A 17,383-nucleotide genomic window follows, 5' to 3' on the forward strand; every position below is an offset into this window, starting at 1 on the left:
GGGTATCCAGTTACATGGTATCTGTGATCAGGAAGGGGCCAGGTTCATTTTTTTTTCTTTTTATTTAGTCCAGAACCCCGGGGGATGCTGCAGCCCACTTCAGCTAAACCTTTCTGGAAACACCCCATGGGTACACCCAATCACACTGAGAATGAAGATGAGCCACCACATCCACCACGTGACCTGACCCTATAGGATAAATAGAGTTCTTAAGATAGTCAGTGGAGAGTTTTATTCCCAGCAGTGAACAATGGCACCCTGGCTATCTCCACCGATGTTGCATTTGGGGAAAGCCTAGGTATAGTCCAGCTGGCAATGCCTTTTTTGTCTCCTAAGGGAGACTGAGCATATGCATACACCCCCTCCGGCTCTGAGGTGCTGGACACTTCTGTTTTACCCCTACCCAATACATACATCTGTTTGTAAGTCCCTGGTAGATTGCTCTCTGCAACCTGGGGCTTCCCACCTCTTCTCTCCATCTTGTCTTCCTGCACCAGCATTTCCCCCCCAACTCAGAAACAGTCTATCACAGAGGGTCCACCAAACACAAAAGCAGAATCAACTGCAGTGAGGCTCGGAGATCCCGGCTTTATCTCTAGGGGATGACAAATCCCTGATGGCGTCTGAGCAAAAAGAATCTGAACAGAGCAGATCCATCTTGTAGAGAAAACACATCCCTGAGGGAGTGTGAGGCAGGCTGGGTAATAGGTGGGAAGGGTCTCTCCAGATGGCTGTACACAGGGGGCAGTAGGAAGGGACAGTTTGGGGGTAGTTTCCAGAGACCTGGTGAGAGGGTCTTGGAGGGAACCTGGGAGGAAGGTTAAAGAGGTAAGCACTGAGGTTAAGCACTGAGCAGGGCAGGCGGAGCTGGGTGAGCACTTCCTGTGCTAGCTTTCAAAAATAATTTCTCAATGCTGTTGTTTTCCAGAATTTAGTATGGTTTTTATTATGAAATTAATTGAAAACAGATTTTTGGAAGAAGAAAACAAAACAGACAGGCAGGGAGGAACATTTAAAGAGAACTTTCTCCAGAGAGACAGGAAGTGGAAAGGGGCCTGTTGCTATAGCTGCAACTGTGGAGGGGACAAAATGGGTGTGGAGCCTGGTGGGAGATGAGGAGATGAGGAGGCACCCAGACAGCCAGGCAGGAAGGCTGAGCTCTGCACCCCTCTGCAGATCCCCTGAGCTCCCCACTTCTGCCCTGGCTAAGGGCCGCATGCTGTGAGGCTCCCTTGGGAGCTCTGGGGACATGCAAGTTCTCCATAGGATCTGAGCTTGGCAGGCAGACAAATGTCCCCAACCATTGTCTGACACAAGCTGGGCAACTGGGTTTGCATGGTCACTTACCATCCCGTGGCCATTGGCTTCCTCCCCTATACAATGGGACAGTCTTATCTGAAACCCTCAGAGAGTGACACCTCTGTGGATTTTGTCCCAAATGAAATATCTGTTTATCTTAGGTCAGCCAGACAGGGCTCCTTCATCCAAAATGTCTGTGTCCTGTAGGGGTGAAGCTGGGCAAGGGGCACAGACAGGATTAAAGTGTCATAAAAGTATTCCTACAGTGAATACTCCTCCTAGGAGCACCACAGCTTGCCAGTGACCTCCAGATTTCTGGAGTGTCTCAAGTCTGTAGTGAGGATTTCTTTCTGTCTTTTGTCTCCTACACAGAGGCCAAATCATGGTCCTAAGGCTGTGGTCTGGTCCCTAGAAGCTGCATGTCATCCATCACATGTCAAGAACTAAGCTCAGAGATCAAGTGATTTGCCTGAGGTCATTGGGCAGGGGCAGGATGCTGACCTCACCACCACAAAGTTAATTCTAATAGTCACATTCCCCGGACTCCATGACACACAGCCATGAACTACACCCGTGCAATTTCAGTACCTCCTGGTGTTGTGGTAGGGCCAGGCTGTAAAGCTCCCAGGCGGGGAAGAAGGGAAGCCAGCCTCTATGTTCCCATTCACCCCCTGAAGGCCCTGTGTATGGTATAGCAGTTTGTTGAACCCCATATCAGATACTTCCTGAATTCTTTTTTCTCCTTTGACACAGTCTTACTCTATAGCCCCACCTGACTGGAACTCTATGTATCCCAGGCCAGTCTTAAACTGACAATTCTCCTACTTCCGTCTGTCGAATGCTGAAGTTACAGGCCTGTGTCACCACACCCAGCCCCTTTTTTGAACAAGAGGACTCATGTTGTCATTTTGAGCTGGACCCGGCAATTCCTATAGCTGCTCCTGAGATGTGGACTGGTGCCCTAAGCATTTAATATCCACATGGGTAGCACTGAGGACGAACATAGGAAGGCCAACTTTCATAGAACGGAAGATCCAGGGGAACATAGATCTGGGTGTCACCCGTGGACCTGGAGAGAATCTGGGGGAGCACAGACATTCTACCTCCAGGATGAGGGAGTTAAGACTAGAGGTCTAAGCCAGGCATGGTGGCACACAGGCACACATTCAATTCCAGCACTCGGGAGCACAGGCAGACAGAGTTCAAGGCCAGCCTGCTCTATATGGTGAGTTCCAAAACAGCCAAGCCTACATAAAGAGACCCTGTTTCAATGATGAGAGACAGAGAGAGAGAGAGAGAGAGAGAGAGAGAGAGAGAGAGAGAGAGAGAAAGAAGAAGAAGAAGAAGAAGAAGAAGAAGAAGAAGAAGAAGAAGAAGAAGAAGAAGAAGAAGAAGAAGAAGAAGAAGAAGAAGAGTTATTTGCCAGGTGGTGTGTAAAACCTGGAATCCCAAGGACTTGGAGGGGAAAGCAGGAGATTCAGGAATTCAAGATTGTCAGTCAGGCCTGGTAGCACACGCCTTTAATTCCAGCACTTGGAAGGCAGAGGCAGGCAGATCTCTGAATTCAAGGCCAGTCTGGTATATAGAGTGAGTTCCAGGACAGCCAGGGCTACTCAGAGAAATTCTGTATCAAAAATAAGACAATAACAAAAAACAAAGAAAGAAAAATAAAAATGAAATCAAGACCATCCTTGGCTATACAATGAGATCAAGGCCAGCCTGGGCTGCATGAGACCCAGTCTCAAGCAAAACAATGGACTCTAGCCACCTACTTATGAAGTAAGGAGACAGGCTCAGAGAGAGCCTGAGGCATTCTCCAAGTGGCCCAGTGAGCAGGGCAGAACCCCCAGGACATGAATGACCCAAAAAGGCAGCCTCCGACCTTCTTGGCTATTCAAACTAGAGATGACGACTCCCATCCCAGGAATCTACAGCTCAGGTGGTTCCCATAGCGTTTCCTTGGTCACCCTTCTTGCAGCCCAAGGGCCTCCCTGCCACTCTGGTCCTGAAACTGCCTTACCAGAAAATGTTTTTCTGCTCATTTACCCTTTCCCTGTGACAGATCCTTGAGAAAATAACTTCAGGGAGGAAAGATCTGCCCAAGCCAGTCTCGCCTCCCTGCCCTGGCTGGTGCTGCAACATGCTCTTTAACCCCCCAGTGATTGGGTTCCTGGTCTTTGGTGACAGGTCACTACACAGCCTGTTAGGGGTTATGAGGGTGAAGACCCCCAGAGAGTGCCAGGGAAGCAAGCAGCCTGTCCTAAGGAGCACTTCAGTTTCTCAGTCTCCAATCTCTCCCTTTGTGAATACATAGCTTCTCTGCTTTTCTTTTAAGGATACCTGTCATTGGATGTGAGACTTCCCATCCCCCCCTCCCCCAGTAAAATTAAGAACAGGAAGTAGACACGGCCTTTTGGTGCTGCCTGTTGGGTTGCCATTTTCATTCCTGTCCCGGAAGTTCCTCAGCCTCCACCTACCCACACTCCTTATCGCAGCTTCCCTTGCCTTCAGAATCAGGAAGAAAAAAAAAAAATCACCAAATGTCCTTCTACCTGCAAGAACACCAGCTTCTCACCCCTGGGAGACCTGCTCCAACCAGTCTCCCTTGCACGCCACCCTTCCCACCCTACCTCAGTAGCCTGAAGGCTTTGTGGAAATTCTCTCAGTGGGTCCACAGCCTGTCACTCACCTCTACCCCCACACCCACTCTCAGGCTTCTCGGAGCTCCACATCACCCCTCCCCCCATGCTTCTGCCTCACTGACCTACCCCTGAATTCCTTCCTGCTCAGCTTTCATAACCCTACCTCTCCAACGACCCCCACCTATGCCACATGCACCAGGGCACCCCTTCCCATCTTGTCATCCTGACTGTCCCACTTCTTCCTTGGACTCACCAGCTCCTGGATTCCATTTCCCATTGCCAATCAAGGCCAGGAAAAGTCCTGTGCAAACCTAACCCCTGAACTAGCCTCTCTAGGCTCCATGGGACTTGCAAGTATATGTTCAGATGGACCTGTCATCCTGTCTCTGTGCTGGCTGCCATTGATTCTCATCCTTGGTCGGGGGCCCTGCTACCACCTGCAAGCTGCCAGCCAGCCTCTACATTTTCCAATCAACCTTGGGTCTGCCAGTGCTGAACCTGCCACTCCATGACCTAACTGCTCTTGAGTGAGGCCTCAGTTGCCCCTCATGGCCTCTCAAGCTTCCCAGGGTTCCCGTTCCCTCTTCCAGCTTAGTGCCCTTCCTCCTCCCAACTGTTTATCAACCTCCAGAGCTGTTCCCAGGTGAGCCACACCCCAGGCCCAGCTTCTCTTGCCTCATTGCCCACTGTCAGTGTGGCTACTTCCGTCTGAATCACAAAAATCCTCTTCCCTGATAAGGGATGGTTCTCGAGCCCAGCTGTCAGGAAAGCAGTGTTGAGACATGGTTAGCTGTGCTTGGTGAGTCCTCACAGGATGTCCTTTGGTTGCTCTGTCCCAGAGTGTCATGCTTTGCGTGTGAGGTCCCCACAATCTTAAGCTCCCCTGTTGGTTGAACGCTTAAGTCAGCTGGTGGCGCTCTTTTGGGAGGCCATGGAACTCTGGAGATGGATATGGGTCCTTGACAGCATTGGTGGGTTGTTCCTGCCTCCTGTCCATCCAGGTCTCTGCTTCCCTGATCTGCCAAGATAAGGAGCTCCGCCAGTCAGCATTAGAACTCCACAGGGCTCCCCACTGAGAGGGACTATTTATTTATGTGACTAGTTATTACTCTTCTTTCCCTAAGTTGATTCTTTTGGGATTTTTTGTCACAGAGATGAAACAGAAAAGGACACATATCATTCTCTTCTTTGGAACCTTCAGGAGACTACAGAACTCTGCCCAACCATCGTGGCCCTGGACACTGCTCCAGGTTACTTCAAGAAAAGGCCTACCTGCCTTGGCTTGGGCCCTGGGGTACCTGCTCGAGCATCCTGATCTGCATGACACATGGCCTCCTGAACTGGTTGTTCAGGAGAAGTAGGGTCACAGGCCTATGGGTGGATGAAGCCCACTTCAGCACAATAGGTTAGGGTCCAGCTTTGGGTCTTGGATATGACACCTAATGACCAGGTGATGCTCTGTAAATAACTCTGTGCCTCAGGTCCCTCATTTGCAGCCAGTTATAGCTCTTTACCTCACTGGGGTGTGGTGAGAAACACATAATCAGAATCTACTCATGCAGCAGGACTCAGTGCACAGTAGCCATTTAGGATGATGACAGACATCTTGGACCAGACGGCCTTAGGCTGTTTGTCACCCTCAGCTCCAGACCTGAGCTTTCCACACCCTGTCCCCACTTCAATGACCCAGGGGGTCAGCGATGAAACAGCAAACATGCCAAGGGGTGGGGCCGCTCTAGCTTTAACATTTGCCGATTTCCAGGACATAGGCGATCCAACTGATCAAGTGTCCAGCTGTTGCAGAGGATGAAGTTGAGAAGCAAGGGCCAGAGCGATACCCCGAACAGTCCCACTGTGCAAATCAACAGGCCCCATCACCCCAAGAAGCATTAGGAGGAGGCAAGTATAGCAAATTGGTGCTGGATGGTGGGCTCTTAATATTATCTTCATCTTTTGGGGAAAAAAAAAAGATCTATTTTTAATTTAATTATATGTAGACGTGGGGATGGAGCATGTGAGTGTAGGTGACCTCAGAGTCAGGGAGACAATGTCAGACTCCCTGGAGCTGGACATGCACTTGAGTCTGCTGGAGTGCTGTGTCAGCTGCTGGGTGTGAATGCCAGGAACTGAACTCAGGCCCTCGGCAAGAGCAGCATGCATTCACTCCTGACCAGCGAGCCATTTCTCCAGCCTCTGTCTTTGCCTATTTACAGGGGCTTGTAGGATTGGACCTCGGTCCTCATGCAGGCTAATCGTGTGCTCTGCCCTATATCCCTAGCCCACTTTACTTTTATTATTTTAAATATAGAATCCTTTGTATCCCAGGTGGACTTTGAACTTATGTAGCTGAGGATGACCTTGAACTTCTGATGCTTCTGCATTACAGGCATGCACATTACAGTCACCACAGCCTGAGTAGTGTGGTACTCCAAGGGAACCCAGGGCTTTCGCATGCTAAGCAAATGTTCTCCCAACAGAACTATGTCTCCAAGCTCTTCCCCACCTTTGCTTTTAGTAAACTTTAGTTTGCTTGTTTCTTTGAAGATGTACTTTATTTTTGATTATGTGTATGTATGTGTACATGTGTTCTTGCAGGTGAGTTCAGAAGAGGTGTTGGATTCCTGGAGCTGGAATTACGGGTGACTGCAAACTCTCTGGACCTTGCTTCCAATAAACTTTAAGTATAAGCATCTCTAGTTTAATTTTTCACAGTGGCTGTGCTGAACAACTGACCCATGAAATGGTGGAATTTTAACAAGTGGCAGTCCCAAGCACATTCAAGCTGGGCCCCAGCACCTCACTATGCCTTGTTGGGTCCTCCCTTCCCAAGAAGGCCCTGATTACTATGAGAACTCTAGGACCTGACCTCTGCCTATTCAACAAACCCAGCAAAAGCCCCCCACCCCCACTTCCTGCCCCATTTCATTCTTTTGGAATGCTAGGCATATGTAGAAGCTGTCTCTGGACTGCCCTGTCACCTGGGGTCCTCTGGTCTGCCGGTCAAATACCATTACAAAGCTGGGGTGGTAACACATGTCTGTAAGCCCAGGGTATGCAGCAGGTGAGGCAGGGGGATTGTGAGTTCTAAGCCAGCCTGGGCTAACAATCAAACAACAATGACAAAACCTGTTTTCATTCCAGGTTAATAAGCACAGGATTTGGATTCAAGCACACTCTGGTATCTTATTGTGTTGATATCTGCCATATAATAGCCATGTGACCCTTAGCGGGTGACTTAATCTCCAAGCCTGTCATTTGCTGCAGCTGTATAAAGGGAATATAAATTCTAGCCAGGTGAGGGGACATACCTGTAACCCCAGAAACTTGGAGACTTGAGGATCAGGAGTGTAAAGTTCTACTCAGCCTGGGCTACATGTATCAGCCTGAGCTATGTAAGACCACGTCTCAAGCAAAACAAAAGGGCTGGGGCCCTGACTCAGCATGTAAGAAAGAGCACTTGCTACACAAGCAATGAGGAAGTGAGGCCCATGTAAAAAAGCCAAGTGTCTGTGTGTGCCACACCTGTGAAAGCCAGCGCTACAGAAGGCAGAAACAGGAGCATAACAAAGGATGGTGGGCCATGGGATCAAGGGGGCCAAACAGCAGAATCCCTGGGCTTGCTGGCTGACAGCTTGGCTCCAGAGTCAATGAAAGCTTGTCAGGGGAATAAGGCAAAGGGTGAGAGAGCAGGACACGCTGTCCTCCTCTGACTTCTGTGTGTACATAAGTGTGTACATCCAGGCACACACATGCACAGACAGTGCACATAACACACACACACACACACACACACACACAGGGTGGGGTGGGGATACCTCAAAACAAAACCACCAAAAAAAACAAAGACCTCCCAGCATTTGGGAGGCAGAGTTCAAGGCCAGCCTGATCTACAGAGTGAATTCCAGGACAGTCAGGGCTACACAGAGAAACTCAGTTTTGGAAAAAAGCAAACAAAGAAACAAACCAAAAACAACAGAGAGAGAGAGAGAGAGAGAGAGAGAGAGAGAGAGAGAGAGAGAGAGAGAGAGAGAGAGAGAATGAGGAGGAAGAGGAGGAGGAGAAGGAGAGGGAGAAATTCAGAAGAGTCTGGTTATAGAGATCGTACTTAGCCCTGAGTCCCATCCTGGACCCAAATCAAACCAAACCAGTCTCTGGCCTGAGCTCACATTAGACGTTTGCATTCTGACATCACGCACTGGTGAATTAGTCACATTACAATAGGAAACACATGGAGCGTGCTGACTGTGCCCTCCCTTTGCATTACCTCTTGCCAAGCCGGCAGACAGTGCTCTCCTGTCACTAGGGAATAGTTAGCACACTCTACTAATGAGATCACAGCACATATAACCTTATGTGTTGGGCTGCCTCACGCCTGAGTTATTTTAGGTTTGACTCAAGCATGCAGAACTCCTGGCGCAGTGTGACGATGCCCCGGAGACCTCTGTATTAGAGAGGGGAGGCTGGCAGGCTGCCGCTGTGGTGTATCCACCAGAGGAGACTGCTTGGATTCAAAGGCTCAGGCCATAGAAAGTCTTTATTAGCCAGCTGGCATCTAACACGGGGTGTTGGGGATCCAGTGTAGGCCCAAGCCTCTCTCAGGGTGAACAATTAAGCACAAAAACTATGTTCTAGGTTGACATGCTGAGTTGAGTAACAAAAACAGTTAGCTGTAAGTAGATCTGCAGAAGCTAAAAAGCAAGGTGAGTCGGTTTAGAGACTCCCCCAGAACTATAGGATTTGACTTTAGGTCTTTGTTCTCATTTTGGCAGGTGGTGCTGTCTGCACACTGCCTTTTATGACCTGATTGGTACTTCCAGCACCAGGTGGTGGTGCTAAGGTCTGAGGGCCTCCTAAGGTCTTGCGCTCTGTTACACAGTAACAAATAGCCCCACAACTTGGTTTCTTTCTTGTTCACATCCCAGACATAAGTTGGCTGCAGTTTTGTGCCAAGCCGCCTGCACTCCAGGACCCAAGTTGAAGGAACAACCCTTATCTGGGGAATGGTCCACTGCCAGATAGAGATAGAGTGATCCCCAACGCTTCATGCTATGACCCCACAGGTGTCTTCTGAGAACTGGCACACCTCATTTATGTACACCTGTCACTAATGAAAGCAGTCACCAAAGACGTGGTCTAGCCTGGTGTCACAGTGTTGGCTATCCCATTCTCCCCTGAAGTAGGATTCTGAACAGCTTGTTTCAGCTGCCACCCCCATCCCCACGATTAGTATTTATCCTTCCTCAGGTTGAGACAGCGACACACTGTCTCATCTGTTTCACACCATGCTGATCTGTCTCTTTCCTGAGAGAGCCTGGTCATTTGGACTACCTAAGTCCATCTTTGGCCAAGGCCTATTGTATACACCCGTTCCAAGGCAATCTCCTCCTTCACACTTCCCAAGGCCCTAGAGTTATGTAGCTGGAAACATATTAGCAGACCTGGAAGCCATTGGAGATGGACCCCTTCTCTCCTTTTTCCCTGGTAACATTATGAAGGAAGCCTCTTCTTAGGATTTAAATTACCACTGGATGGGGCATCTGGACTTCGTTGAGGCCCAAGGAAGAGCTACTTCTTGCTGCTTCTTCCTCTTACTTGGTCGGAAGAATGGCACCTGAGTTTTACTACCAGCCCTAGGTAGGGACCTTACATTCTAAGCTACCCAAAACATGACGAGCTGTTGTCTCCTTTTAAGAGTTAACCAGCTGGGCCTGTCAATCACCTGGCCAGGACTTCAGCCCTGAGGAAAGCTGCTTCCCCAGAAGACAGACTAAGAAGAAGGGAGAACTAGCTATCCCCTAAGGAGATACTGTACTCACCCTTCCAGAAGCCCCTCCCTGGGGATGGCGGTTGGCAGAGCTTCCTTCCTGTATCCTTCCCACGGCGTCCTAACTCAGAAAAGAGTAAGTTCCCCACACCCCACACCGCTCTCTCTCACACATACTGGTCAGGAACTGGAGCATGCTTTCTCTGGCACTCTGGGCTCTTTTTCCCTTTTCCCAAAGCCCCACCCCCACTCCTTTTCCACCACGTGATTGTTTGCTCATCGCCATTGCAAAAGCCCTCACCCCCCTTCTTCCCCCCCCATCTTCCTCCTCCAGGCAGCTGCCAAGATTTACCGCCTGCTCTGTTCTGTCATTTTCTTCCAAACTCTAAGAAAATTGTCCTCGAGCTTCCTGCCTGTTGTGTGTTTAAATTCTTTTATTACAAGACTGAGAACCCAAGAAGGAAAACTTAGTTTCCCTGGTAACTAGAGACTCCCATTCCATGGCTACAGAGTCTTCTAACCTGAGCTTGTCTGAGTAAGCTGTATAAAGCAGCAGCCTTCTACAGGCCAGGTTCTTCCTGGACACTGCTTTCCCTGTGCCCTTGCCAGGCTTCTGTAACATCCTTTCCAGGCCCCCCAGGCCCCCCACAACTCTCCTAGCCTCAGCTTACTGTCTCTTGGACTTTGGGGTGTATGCTCGGTCCAGCTGCTCCGGAACTGCCTGCCAGTGCAGGCCCCTGTTACTTGCCGGTCACCAAGATCTTGCCTGCCTTTCCCTCCATCTCCCTCCATACCGTGACACTTTCCAAGTCCCCGATTCTAGCCCTACAGTGTGCTAACGTCTGCTCGATGTCTGTCCCTACTGTCCCACTCAGATCTAGCTTGGGTCACCACAAATGCTCTCCCAGTTGGGCTCTGAGACATCTTTTCTTTCCCTCTTCATCCACTTTCTGCTCAAAAGTCAAGGGTAAAAATAAAAACAGGATTGAACATTGTGATGCATGCCTAACACCCCAGCATTCGGAAGGCAGGGGGATTGTCATAAGTTTGAGGCCAGCAGGGGCTGTCGGTTGAGCTCAAGGCCCTGTGGGACTCAGCCAGACTCAGCTCTCCTTTCCCTCCAAACCTCCACTGCAGCCTCAGACCTGCTCTCCCTTTTTGGGGACCTTAGTCTGCACTACTTGTCTGCAAAGGGCTGAAAGCTTTACCTCCAGGGTAGCCATGTTGGGGGTGGGACCTGAGAGCGGGCACTGTGCACTACGGGATAGATTGATGAGGTTGTGGAGGGAGTGTCTTTGTTCTAAAATCTGATCAGCCCTCCACCTCCTGCCATGGATCGTGATCATGCACCACAAAGAACTTCCCAGACTCCAGAAAACAAAAACAAAACAAACAAAACAAACAAACAAACAAACTGTCTGTGGCAGCAGGAGGCTGCCTGCTCCTATCTTGGTAGACCAGAAGGCCAAGAAAAACCTGATGACATTCCTGTTCTTTATAAATGACCTGATCTGATATTCCACTAGAGCTGCACAGAGGCGATCCGTGAGTTCTGTCCTGCCTCTGGCTCCAGGCCCTGTGTTTTGCTGGTAGCTCGACCCAACACACACCCTGGGATCACTGGTGAAAGCCCTCAGTGGTCCACTGAGATATGCTTCCCCTAGGAGGTCTCTTCTCATCTCCATCCTAGAACAGAACCCTCCATGCTTTGAGCTTAGCGCCCTCCTGTATTTAAGGTGCCTAAGAACATAAGTGTCTCTGCAGCCTTGCGGAATGGTGCAGCAGGGTGGTGGGACAATAGCAATAAGGACAGTGACAACTAGGAGGTAACATTTCTCAGCTCATACCACCAGTCAGTTACTATCCAACATGTTTCTACAGATTAGTTTTCTACCCATAAAGCTGCATGTTTTCAGACAGGGTCTCACAGAGACCAAGGTGGCTTCAATTATGCTCCATAATCAATGCTCCTACCCCAGCCTTCTGAGCACAGGGCAGTATGGACATGCATCACCATGCCAAGCTGCTGCTGTTTTTATTTTATTTTTTTTTTCTTTTTCTGTTTCTAGCTGAAGTATAGCATGCCTACAGCAAAAGCCAAACTGTAAGTGGAGAACCGAGCAAAGCGTCAGACCATCAGCACACACGTGAACAGGATAGAGAGGAAGGCAGCGCTCTGCTTGGCCGACTCACCCTAGGACACACCCTTCCCCTGGCTTCTGGTCCCAGAGATTCAATCTGCCTGTGTCTTCAAGGTTGAAATCAATGAAACTTTGTCTTGGGCAAATTTGATTCGGCCTCTCCCCACGTCTGCATGCCTGAGCACCTGCTTTCTGGGCTCTATGAAACAAGGTCTGTGGTTAGCTGTGGCTTGCTCCTTCGGGATCAGGTAGCATGCCTTCAGCATGATTCGGGGACTTGCTCCATTGTGGATGGATACCTCGGTGTCCTAGTTAGCTTTAACTGTCAACTTGACACAGCCTAGAGTCATTTGAGATGGAAGCCTCAACTGAGCCATTGCCTAGATCAGTGAGCATGTTTTTCTATTGTGTGGGAGGCGGGGAGAGTGTCTTAATTGCCAATTGGAAAAGAAAGACCCATCGCACTGTGGGTGACATCCCTAGGCAGTTGGTCCTGAGCTGTCTAAGAAAGCTAGCTAAACATGAGTCTGTGAGTAAGGCAGCAGGCAGTGATCCCACATGGCTTCTGATGTTCCCGCCTTGGCCTCGCTCAGTGATGATCTGTGACTTGGAACTATAAGTCAGATAAATCCTGTCTTCTCCTAAGTTGCTTTTGGTCAAGGTATTTGTCATTGCAACAGAAAGGAAACTAACCGCACGGTGTCCCAGGCTGTGAAGAGCATGTACACGCTCTTGTCATCCTGCCTACATCTTTTGACCGTGCATGTGTTTATTTGGCTTCCCCGAGTCACAGAATCAGCACACATGGACTCTGATGGGCTCCATCAGCCGAGTGTGAGCATGCTCCCGAGTGCTGGTTGTGTCTCCTTCAGGCCTGTGACAGTCATCCTGGTTCTTCCACACTGGACAGACTCCACACCACATGTGCTTCTCTACTTCCTGGCCACCAGGCATGGCTCTTCACCAATCGAAAGTGCCCACTGGGATGCTGACTCTGTGGTCCTCACATCTGGTGTTGCCAATGTCAGCATTGAATCTGGGTTCCAAAACACCCAGGGCTACCTAGAGAGACTCGATCTCAAAAGCAAGTAGCAATCAGGGGAAAAAAAAACCCTCCCAAAACAAAAATGAATATTTTTCAGTGCCATTACTGGCTTGGGACTTCTGTCTGTGGTGAGGACGCTGCGCTGCTCCCATTTTACAGATGAGGAAACAAGTTCAGAGGTTAGGGATGTTGCCGTAAGTCACACATCTGGAAGCAGCAGAGCCACTCAAACACATCAATATATTTTTTGTTTATGGTTTTTAAAGTGCCCTCTCTACATTATCACTATTAGTATTCCTTGTCAACCCCATTCCATCCATCATGTATCTTAAATATTGCTGGACTATGTTGTAGGACCCAGGACAAGGCAGGTCCAAGGGGGTCAAAAAACAGACAGAACTAGGATAAGTGGGGACACTCTGTAGAAAGTGTCCCCAAAGACCCGAATCAAGCACAAGTGTGGAAGCTACCTTAGGGGACTGCTGTGGGGTGGGGCTAACCACTATTTGGAAACACCAGCATCTTCACCTGAAATACAAGATCCGGAAAAGCCAGTTTCAAAGCCGTTGGTTCAAACAGTATGCTCTGGTGTAGAAATCATTGCTCTAACAGGAAAAGGTAGCACCACAGGCCCACCATTGCTGTCACTGGTCTGAAGCTATCTCTGGCCAGGAAGTGTGGTTCAGATAGCCTAAAGCCAGAGACAGGTGAAAGGTATCAGAAGCTCAGTGCTGAGGCTGGAGAGTGCTTTCACTGAAGGCTGCCCTGGGGGGTTGGTGGGGGGGGGGGCTGGTCTCTCTGTGGAAAATGCCTGGCACTGTAGCAATCTCACAGCTTCACTTTGCAGGCCTACTATGGGAAGACACTAGTCTCTCTTACCAATCAATACAATTGGATAGGAGACACATTGGCCAATGAAACCACAGGAGCAACCATGGGCTTTGTTCTCTGTCTTTTCCAACACAGCGAGAAACTGAGATACAGCCCTTTGTGGTGACTTGTGGAAGAGGCAGCAAGGCCAGTCTACTGTCCATGGCCCCTTATCCCCCAAATTAGTAACTCCACTGTGATGAAGGTCTTAGCCCATGATGGTTGGTAAGTCAGACAGTGTGAAAACACTACACACTCCATAAAAACTGTTCTTTGGTAGTAGAGCTTACCAGGTCTAGCAATATGAAGATCAGTCATCTCAAGAGGCTGGGCAGTGGCCACAATCACAGCTGCATCCACCAGAATGCATTGTTAGAATAAGCTGTGGCATAGGCCATTCAGTTTTCAATTGAGGGCATTTCCAAATGGTAATAGTTTTATTAAGATGAAAGCCTGCTCTAAGTTGGGGTGCATCTGTACCTTGAGCATTTCCCTCAGTCTGAGGGATTTGGGGACTCATGCTTGACAACTGTACCTGGAACTCCCTTACAGTATTTTATCTGTATTTTTCTTTTTCAAGATCTTGCAAACCTTGCTCTCCATCACATAGAAGACAACCTCCAGCCTGCTCCTCTGGAAGACAGGCTCCTCATTTATCCCAAGTGTTCCCAGGATGCCAGTCTGATAGCCCAGCTGGGGAAAGCACAAGCTTTGTTCTTCATCTTAATTATCCAAGAGAGTGGGGGGGCGGGCTTACATGACCCCACCTTTATTGGGCCTACAGACCAGAGCCCATCACCTGGCTCCAGTTCTGCAAAGTATGCAGGTTCCCTCCATTGCGCCTGTTGTGGGCATCTGACTTCCTGCAACTCCAGAGCTCTCCCTCCTCTGTCCCCATCTCTGGTCCCATCAGTCAGTCATTCTGGTCTTCAAACTCTCATCTTCAAGGAAGCTTCACTAGTGTGCCCTAGCGTCTCCCTCACAGTTGACCCTACAGATTCTCTGGACATGGCATGGGGCTTTCCAGGGGCTAGGATGGGGTCTCTGTCTGCCTTGCTGGGAGGCCCCTGGTTGCTGCTTATCTCACTGCCAGGATGAGCATCAGATACTGATAGCCCTCTCCTTCCCAATGCCACAAATTTCCCAACAGCAGCAGACACGTGGGTCACACTGGGGATGTCATGATGAAGCCTCCTCTGATGGACAGCCAATCTTTGGAAGGTCCTACCAATGCACTCCTCACAGCCAGCCTAGTCAGGACTCCACCCACTGCAAGCTGGAGCTGTCAAACAGCTGGCTTTGCTGACCCAGCTGGGAGATTGGCTGGCAGCTTCAAGCAGGAAGACCCCTTTTCTTAGTAGCTTCCCCATTGACACAGAAGTGGGGTGCCTTTGAGAGTGGAAAAACATTCCTTGGCTTTTGGTGAGCTTAGCTGTGGGCAGGTGAGAAAGTTAGGGTCCCAGAAAACTGGACAGCCACAAAAGGCACCTGAGCCAATGGCTCCCAGGTTCTCGTCATTTTGCCACTTTGAAGAATGAAATGCATGGCCACAGAGGGTTTTTAGAAAGTTTTATTATAGTTACTATAGTTTAAGAGCCTAACTAAGCGGTTCAGCAGGAGCAGGTCCTAGAAAAGAGAAGCCATGAATGGCTAAGGCTTAGTTCAGGGCTTGTTACAGGATTCAGGATTCAGGTACAGGAGGATGAGCTGGATGACCCAACCATGAGGTGAGCAGTCTCTCTCCAGTTTTGGTCACACCCTCATGTACAGCTTCCAGGCAGGATTAGAAGGGGTCCTGGTTCCTTCTGGAGTTGTGGCTCTGGAGTCCCTTCCTGTCTGATCAGTGTGTTTCCTGTCCTCACTGCCCTCAGAAGCTCTCCCCTGATGACAGGTTGCTCCAATGTGCAGACATTCCCCAGCCCTTGCCCAGGCTGTCCTTTACTCTCATCCCTTGGCCATGTCACTCACTCCAACTCCATACATGTCAGGAATGGACCCACACTCTCCTGTCCACTCACTCACCAGCAGGAGCTTATCCCCAAGCAAGTGAACATGTCCGCACCCCATCCTTTTCTCAGTACAACCCTTGCTGTCCTCCACCTGCAGCTATGGCCTCCCTAACCCCATGTCACAGTCCTAGAACACACAGGTCCCGTGAGACTGTATGGATGAACGTCTCCTTGGTGTGTGTGCTCACATGTATATGTTCGTAGGATGGACTCTGCACCTCTGGAGGACAGTGGGATTGTACTGAGCTGAGGTCAACTGAAGCTATGTCCTCAGTTTTGAAAGTGAAGATAAAGGATGCTTGTTTCTTTCTCCTTTAAATTGAAAACACTTGCTGCCAGGAGGGCAGTGCTCAGGGGCTGGGAATACGCTGTCTTTTGCTGAACTGTTTTTTGTTTGTTTGTTTGTTTGTCTGTTTGTTTTCATAACATGTAAAATGCATGAAGCTGGAGAGATAGCGCAGCAGTTCAGAGCACTTGGTACTCCTAGCACCTCCACTCAACTCCAGCTCCAAGAGATCCAAGGCCTTCATCTGTTCTCTGAGGGTACCTCTCCACCCCATGTAAAAATACCAAACTATAGCCAGACATTTGTGTTGCACGTCTTTAATCTCAGAAGCAGGTAGATCTCTGAGTTCGAGGCCAGCCTGGTCTATAGAGCAAGTTCTAGGACAGCCAGGGCTACAGAGAAATCTTGTCTCAAAAAACAAAACAGAGCAACAACTAAACAAAACAAAATAACCCCCCTCAACCCCAGCTACATGAATAAAGTTCTTATTTGGAAAGGAAAAACTGACGTGAGAAAGAGTTGTGGAAAGGGCTAGTCACCTGCATGGAGGAATTTCAACAGCCACTTCTGCCAGAAGGTGCAGGTGAAGAACACCCCACAACTTCCAAAAAAGGCAAGGCTTACTCTGACTGTGAGGTTTGGGCCTAGCCTGGCAGCTCCCACAGAGAGCTGGCTTGCTCTGGGTGGTCAACACATTCAGAGTAGTGGGCATCCAGGATGTATGCAGAGAGCAGGTGGGTCTCTGTGCTCCCTCTTGGTTACTGTGAAGGTGGGCAGGGACCTGCTCTGGAGCTTCATTTCCAGGTACCCATCGCTGAGTCTTCTTTGAAAAGGCATAGCCATGCTGAGGAAAGACTTCTACAGGCTGGGCCAGGGATCCTGTCAGGGACCTGGTCAGAGGCATTGCCCCTAGTTTCTTTTCTGAAGCTGAGGTCACAGAGAGAATTGCTAATTGGCTCTATAGTGGTGAGGGAGGGAGAGAGGGAGGGAGGAAAGAAGGGAGGGAGGAAAGGGAGGGAGGGAGGAAGGAAGGGAGGGAGGGAGGGAGAGAGGGAGGGAGGGAGAGAGGGAGGGAGGGAGGGAAGAAAGGGAGGGAGGAAGGAAGGGAGGGAGAGAGGGAGGGAGGGAGGAAAGGGAGGGAGGAAAGGGAGGGAGGGAGAGAGCGAGGGAGGAAGGAAGGGAGAGAGGGAGGGAGGGAGGAAAGGGAGGAAGGAAGGAAGGGAGGGAGAGAGGGAGGGAGGGAGGAAGGGAGGGAGGAAGGGAGGGAGGGAGGAAGGAAGGAAGGGAGGGAGAGAGGGAGGGAGGAAGGGAGGGAGGAAAGGGAGGG

The 17,383-nt window shown here is 49.7% G+C and overlaps 1 protein-coding gene across 1 annotated transcript in view; it reads right to left on the reverse strand.

Moving 5' to 3' along the window:
* Positions 1-9,932, reverse strand: part of Anpep (alanyl aminopeptidase, membrane) — a 43,214-nt gene extending 33,282 nt beyond the window's left edge. Inside the window, exon 1 of the mRNA XM_034520361.1 lies at positions 9,758-9,932. The gene's annotated coding sequence lies outside the window, so the exon portion shown is untranslated. The remainder of the gene's footprint in view (positions 1-9,757) is intronic.
* Between the last annotated feature and the right edge of the window lie 7,451 nt (positions 9,933-17,383).

Source organism: Arvicanthis niloticus, chromosome 1 (genome assembly GCF_011762505.2).
Source record: "Arvicanthis niloticus isolate mArvNil1 chromosome 1, mArvNil1.pat.X, whole genome shotgun sequence".
Lineage (NCBI taxonomy): Eukaryota > Metazoa > Chordata > Mammalia > Rodentia > Muridae > Arvicanthis > Arvicanthis niloticus.